The sequence below is a fragment of the Schistocerca americana genome, chromosome 3 (genome assembly GCF_021461395.2).
Source record: "Schistocerca americana isolate TAMUIC-IGC-003095 chromosome 3, iqSchAmer2.1, whole genome shotgun sequence".
In the NCBI taxonomy this organism is placed as follows: Eukaryota; Metazoa; Arthropoda; class Insecta; order Orthoptera; family Acrididae; genus Schistocerca; species Schistocerca americana.
In genome coordinates, this window is record NC_060121.1 from 717,796,198 (window position 1) to 717,803,176 (window position 6,979).

Genomic DNA, 6,979 nt, shown 5'->3' on the forward strand with positions numbered 1-6,979 from the left:
AGGCAATACAAGCATTCACTCCCCACGGCTTGTGCACAGGCTCACAAGCAGGCGGTATATATTTACATATAGGCCGACCGGACTCGCAATGCGAGTTCCTGACAAGAATCCATAACCGCATCGACGCCAGGAAACGAGCAGGCTTAACAAATGGCCTGCAGCACAAATAGATTGCAATGAAAACAAGGCTAAATCACAGCCACACTGGAATATATAATAAGCATGCCCCCAAATTCTTACGGAGCAATACTCTAACAGTACCCATGTCCCAGTAAATTAACAGGTAACATAGAGATCACTTGCAGTTGTCTTCAGGCTCTTTCAACATTAAATGAACATACCGAAGCCTGCCGTGACAAATAATTAAGCCATTGCCGGCCAGAGTGGCTGAGCGGTTCTAGGCGCTACAGTCTGACACCGCGCGACCGCTACGGTCACAGGTTCGAATTCTGCCTTGGGCATGGATGTGTGTGATGTCCTTAGGTTAGTTATGTTTAAGTAGTTCTAAGTTCTAGATGACTGATGACCTCAGATGTCCCATAGTGCTCTGAGCCATTTTGATTAAACCATTAACTCTACAGCTGCTGGGCGCGTACACAGCGGCAACCAGTCACCAAGCGGTCAATATGTCCTAAAATAAGTAAAACCTGTATGAAAACCACTTAAAACACACACTCCACAACTGATGAAAAACGACACGAGGAACATCAGCCTTCTTAAAATAGCCACTTTGGAACCAAGTTCAGAAACATCTCTGGCAGTTACCCATGCCACAATAAGTTTCAACAATCTTCCTAGTTAAGCACAGAGTATTTCGGAGCTTGCAGATTACGAGCTGGGAAGGTGTTCGGCGTGAGACGATGAACCCACCACAATTTTGCACGTCAAGGCGCCCCATGATTGGCACCGTACGTCCGACGCGACAAAAGACAAGGACGGCGAGCACGGCGAGGCCCATACACAACAGTTAGTGACGCCGGCTTGTTTTCAACACAAGTTGGCTCGATGAACACCGACCGGAGACTCTTCCGACAAACGTTCACCCGGGAAACCCGCCGGGGAGGAGCAGCCAAAGATAGCGAGCCAGCCGAATATCGATCTCAGCGATGCCAGTAGAACACCGTAGCGCCAGCCACCACGGTTCCATGGTCTGATAGTCCTATATCTTTAACAGCTACATCACATTTTTCCCTGTCCATATTTGTGGCCACATGGCCAGTTACTGATGAAGTCTTTGTAAGTTCTGCTGTAAGAGTTTACCGTTTCTTACAATGGCAATACTACATGTTGGATTTATGTGTGTCACACGAGCGCTCAGTAACACGAACTACTGTGCAGATCAAAGATTGGAGCTTCTAATAGTTGTATTTTATTTTTTATTGATAGAATGTTTTTACGGAGGATTGTTAAGTCTGTGAAATGCCCCATGCTAAACTTTCCAATGGTTTGTTTTTCTTTGTGACATCTGGTATGTGTGATATCTGAAGTGTTGAAATCTGTCTTGTGACAGTATTTTTTAAACTGCTGGAGATAATAGGCAGGGGAACCTGTTGTCTGGATTTGTCCTTAAATAAAGACCTACTTCTCCTATCCATTACAACAGATATTTGACCATGTGTGGCCCGTGATACACCCCCTATACTTTCATGAATCAGCTGTACCAATCTTCCCTTCCCAATCCTATAGAATTATAGACAGAAATAAAACCTCAAACGAAATAGGAGATAGGGCGAAAGTAGAAAAGGAACTTAGATGAATAACAATCATAACAAGAATCAATCAACCAGAAAGAAAATGTTTTGTACATTTAAACGTGTGTCAACTAAAGTCTTGTAAAGCGATTAAGAGAAAATATTACAACAGCTGTTTTCATAGATTACATTGATATGATTCACATAGGTCATTAGTAATAAAGAATCTATTTCTACCTATGCTTACTTGCTAATTTACGCCTGCCTTCTGCACGAAAATTGTACATCTACTTCCTACTATGTTTTACAGTTGTATATTTTATGTTTCACACTTCATTCTCAATCTTCATCTCATATGTGTTGGTTTATTTGGCTACATCTCATCTGCACATTCACTAAAGCTATTTAGTGCCGAATGAAAGAGAATTATCTCCCAGAAAAAGGACTTCATAGCACCAGATTAGTAAAGAAGGCCGTGTCGTAGTACGAGGGTTGGAACAGAAATAGTGGTAACTATTTATTCACAATTGATACAAAAGAGTTACATGTTTGCAGCCGTTACTGGCCTTCAGAGTAATCACCAGCGTTGTATAGAACCCGTTGCCAGCGAGGAGGAAGGCGTAGTATACCGTTAGCAGAGCCTGTTCTGTTGATGGCGTGCCGGCCGGAGTGGCTGAGCGGTTAAAGGCGCTACAGTCTGGAACTGCACGACCGCTACAGTCGCAGGTTCGAATCCTGCCTCGGGCGTGGATGTGTGTGATGTCCTTAGGTTAGTTAGGTTTAAGTAGTTCTAAGTTCTAGGGGACTTATGACCACAGCCGTTGAGTCTCATAGTGCTCAGAGCCATTTGAACCATTTTGTTGATGGTGTGAATGGAGCGGTCTAAAGTTACGGTGATTATCGTGTACGATGGTGATGGTCTTATCCTAATACATTACGTTCCTCCACGGCAGAGGGTCAATGCACAGTATTACTGTTCGTTTTTGGAGTATCACCTCCAATCACCTTTGCGAAAGAGGCGGCGACACTTTCTGCGCAACCCACACATCGTTTTGCACGACAGTGAGCGGGCGCTTCCAGCACAAGCTGTGGCTGCTCTGTTCGGTCGACGGGACTGGGAAGTACTGCATCATCCACCATACTCCACGAACTTATTCCCTATGTGACTTTTATCTGATTCCGAAGATGAAGGAACCACTTCGTGGCATTCGCTTCAGAACTGTTCCAGAGATTCGACAGGCAGTAAACCGCTCCATTCGCACCATCAACAGAACAGGCTCTGCTAACGGTATACTACTCCTTCCACATCGCTGGCAACGGGTCTTACACAACGCTGGTGACTACTTTGAAGGGCAGTGCAAACACGTATCTCTTTTGTATCGGTTGTGAATAAATAGTTGTCACTATTTAAGTACCAACCCTCGTAAAACGTCAATAATTCAGGCATCATAATCAAATAGAATCATAACGTCGTTTTGCTAGAATGATAGGCCAATGAGATGTTTCTGTTTGCAGAAACAAGTGTGACCGAATTATGACAATTACCGTGAGAAGTTTGACGTTAGATAATCAACGAAAGCATATGATAAATAGCCAGAAATTTAAAAAAAATTGTATCACTTATTTGACAGTTTCTCTTCTTCTTGTGAGCTGCGTAATACTTGAAGATACGTCTCACAAGGGGAGAAACGTTTTATCCTTCCTCGTTGGGTTACGGACCTCGGGTCTTATGCTGGCAAGTGTGGTATCGGAAACCAATAAGGTCAGGCGACGTCGTAACTGGGGAAGAGCGCCGGGCTCTCGGGGAGTATCGAAATTCCTTCGTCACCGCAAGCAAAGCTCAGACTGTACATGGGACAGTCTTCCAATCTGAAATCCGCCTAATAGCGTTCCCATAGGTTACATTATCGTACTACACGTTGATGTTGTGTGTGTTGTACTACACGGCTACTATTAATGACTCATTCGGTTTCAGAGCTCTATATTTTTCAAAGAGTTCCATATTCAAATACGACTGATACATGAGCATAGCCGCAACTCTTCCGAGTTTCCAGGCAGATTAAAACTGTGTGCCCGACCGAGACTCGAACTCGGGACCTTTGCCTTTCACGGGCAAGTGCTCTACCAACTGAGCTACCGAAGCACGACTCACGCCCGGTACTCACAGCTTTACTTCTGCCAGTACCTCGTCTCCTACCTTCCAAACTTTACAGAAGCTCTCCTGCGAGTTTTTGTTTTGCGTTCTACAAATGTTCTAGGAGTGCTCCTCTGGTCACACGACACACGTCCAAGAGGTTGTCAGGTTCGTTTCATAACTTATGTAGCCATATCTCGCTTATGGTCACCATAGCAGCGTCGGTAGGACCTCTGAGCTGTTCCAGTGCAATTGGCAGTGGGGTGTACGCGAACACGGTCCTTAATGGACCTCCAAAGGTTAAAGTCACAATGCGATATGTCAGGCAACCTGGGGCTGACCAAGGCAACAGAGGCACATCATCTTCACCGATACTCCCAGTCCAGCGGTTCGGAAGTACGCCGTGTGGGTAGTGACGAACATTGATGCTCCAAGAGTGGATGCTCCCTCTTGTTGGAAGATGAACTTCTCGGATTCAGCAATCAGTTGTGGAAAAAATCACAACTGCAACACGTCCAGTTAAGAGGTAACTGTCACAGTCTTTGCACAGAAGAAAAACAGACCATACAACTGCGTCTCTGAGTGCGCACGGAAAACATTATAGCTGGGCAAATCTCGTTCATGGGGAAGAATTTTGCGTGGATTTTCAGTGTTCCACATACTCACGTAACGACGATTCACCTTCCCTCGTAAACTGAACTCTACTTCGTCGCTATGGCGCGGATCGTAATCTTCCGCTTTTAACTGTTGCACGAGCTGCAGATGATACGGCTCGAAATGTAAACGCCGTCGCGAAACCTGTCACACAGCTGCTGCGGTATTCCAAGTTCGTAGCTTTCGTGGACTGATGATTTTTATTTTTTGCATCTGTCGCACTTGGTCGACTGGTACTTTGCTGTTTACAGAGATACTGTTCCTAAATTGTCAATACCAGCACACAGTGCTCTGATTACATGGCGACTCTTTTCATATTACCTTCTGAACGTACACTTCACTATTGTTAAGAGACAAATACCCCGCCCATTCCAACCCACAAAAACCCTTTCTTGCTATGTTGCCTTATTGTCGAGGAACTGCAACTCTTAACACAAACGGGGGACACAGTGCAAACTTGTTTAGTTCACTGCTCTATTCGTGCATCAGTCATATTTGTACATGAAATATTTGACTCTGAAGTCAAATGAATCACTACTTTTTACCTGTGTTTTGGGTCTTGAAATACTTGGTACAATTATGTCTTACTTTTCTGTTATTATTATTATATTTAAGAGAATACGTAGCTAGATTTAGATAGCCAATCTTTTCATTCCATAGATTCACACGGTCGAGATTCTCAAGGCCGCAGAAAATGTCATAGACATATATATATATATATATATATATATATATATATATATATATATATATATATATATATATAACATTAAGAGATACGTTTAAGACCATTCTGCAGATTAAATCGTCCTCAAGAATGTGGAATACGTCAAAATACCTACAGTATGTTGTAATTGAGAAGTTAATAACAAACTTGTAACAAGACCTGTAAATGCACAAGGCACTGATGTCAATATGGTAATTTTTAAGCTAGACCATCAACGCATATTTAAACAGAAAATCAGTTTTAACCCTTATATACATGAGCACATCACTGCATTACAAGACGACAGACTATACGTAAGTAGTAATATATGAATACCATCAGTCGTTTGGACAAAGAATGAATCAGTGGAATGTCATCGATACCACTGATTCCGTGTGTCATCGATTTTTAATTTTTGAAGCATAAGATTCGTGTCTAATCGAACTTTTTAATGTTTTCGTAGCAGGGAAAGTGTTTCTTATTAACTACAAAACTAACAATATTTAGTTATTGCACTAGCTGTGTTTGTTTTCTGCGATGTTTAGTACGCTACAGAATAATGTTTCAAGCTACTGGAAAAAAATGCTTCGACCCCTACAGAGCTACAAAGAAATAAGCTGTGGTATAGACCTACTTTAAGGGTGTACAGCGTTCCATCCAGCCGCTGCCTCGTCTATCGACACGAGATAACCGTCTTGGACTACCTCACACTCACTTCCCAGAAAAGGAAAGCCCTTAACCTGTTAGCATCTAATCTTCATTATTCAAGGAGATTCAGCTGTCTCAAGCGATTGGTATCATGCAGCCAGCAACGCCTTCAAATACCAAGCTCGAGATCTTCATATTCATTTTTTCGCTGCCAGTTATATTTTGTATTGAGATACGTTTTCGCTGGACTTTCTAATTTTTCTTCAGTGATCAGAAAATTATTGCCTCTAGCGAGAACGTATCCTGGTACAAATTTAGCTGCATTAAATTTCCTACAAAAGATGATCATATTCGTCTGTGGGACTAATAGTCCGTGCATAGTGAGCGGAATACTATGATAATCTTTGAAGATGTTGCAGGTTGCATAGAACTGATCAGTAGGGGTGTTTGTCACCCTTCATAACTGTTACTGATTTTGCTGAATCTAAAAATAATTAATTACTGAATGGATCGTGTGTAATCTAACGCAATATTGTCAATTTTAGGTAGAAATTTTGTCTCCAGCCTCTCTCTTAAGCGTGATGAGAATAAAGGAGCTCGGTTTGTAGTGATTCTGGTACACCACAAAGGATATTACACCGGATAATGACTTCGCTAGCCACTTTCGAGGTTTATCCTCACCACTGTAATGAATGAATGTGTCAGCGTACGACAATTCCATTGAAAAAGATAATTCTAAGACGATCTGCGGTCACCAGATCTGCAGGAGCAATGAAACTTCATTCTTTCAGAAGTTATTTGTTACTAAAATTAATTTACACTATTACAGTTAATTAACAAATTTGCAACTGCAAGCAAGATGGATCCAACTGGTGGGATTCTGATGTAGAGCAATGGCTACTGTCTTTGAATATGCACTTACTTATTACTGAAAACTGGACAACTGAAAATGAAGTGAAAGTACTCTTAATATATGAAGCGTTGAGTGAATTAGCAATGTGACCAGTCAGTTTCATGCACACACAAATGAAATGCAAAGCTGTCTTTTACATTTAAATGAACTTGCGACTATTTTGCATTATCGCACGTCTGAAATTTTTCTATATCATCTTTTGACCTTTTAAGTTTACTCAAAACGGTTCAAAC

The 6,979-nt window shown here is 42.0% G+C and overlaps 1 non-coding gene across 1 annotated transcript; it reads right to left on the reverse strand.

Annotated features, from left to right (window-relative positions):
* Window positions 1-3,760: 3,760 nt before the first annotated feature.
* Trnas-uga lies at window positions 3,761-3,835 on the reverse strand. The gene has a single exon. It is a non-coding gene; the product is annotated as a tRNA-Ser (tRNA).
* Window positions 3,836-6,979: the final 3,144 nt, after the last annotated feature.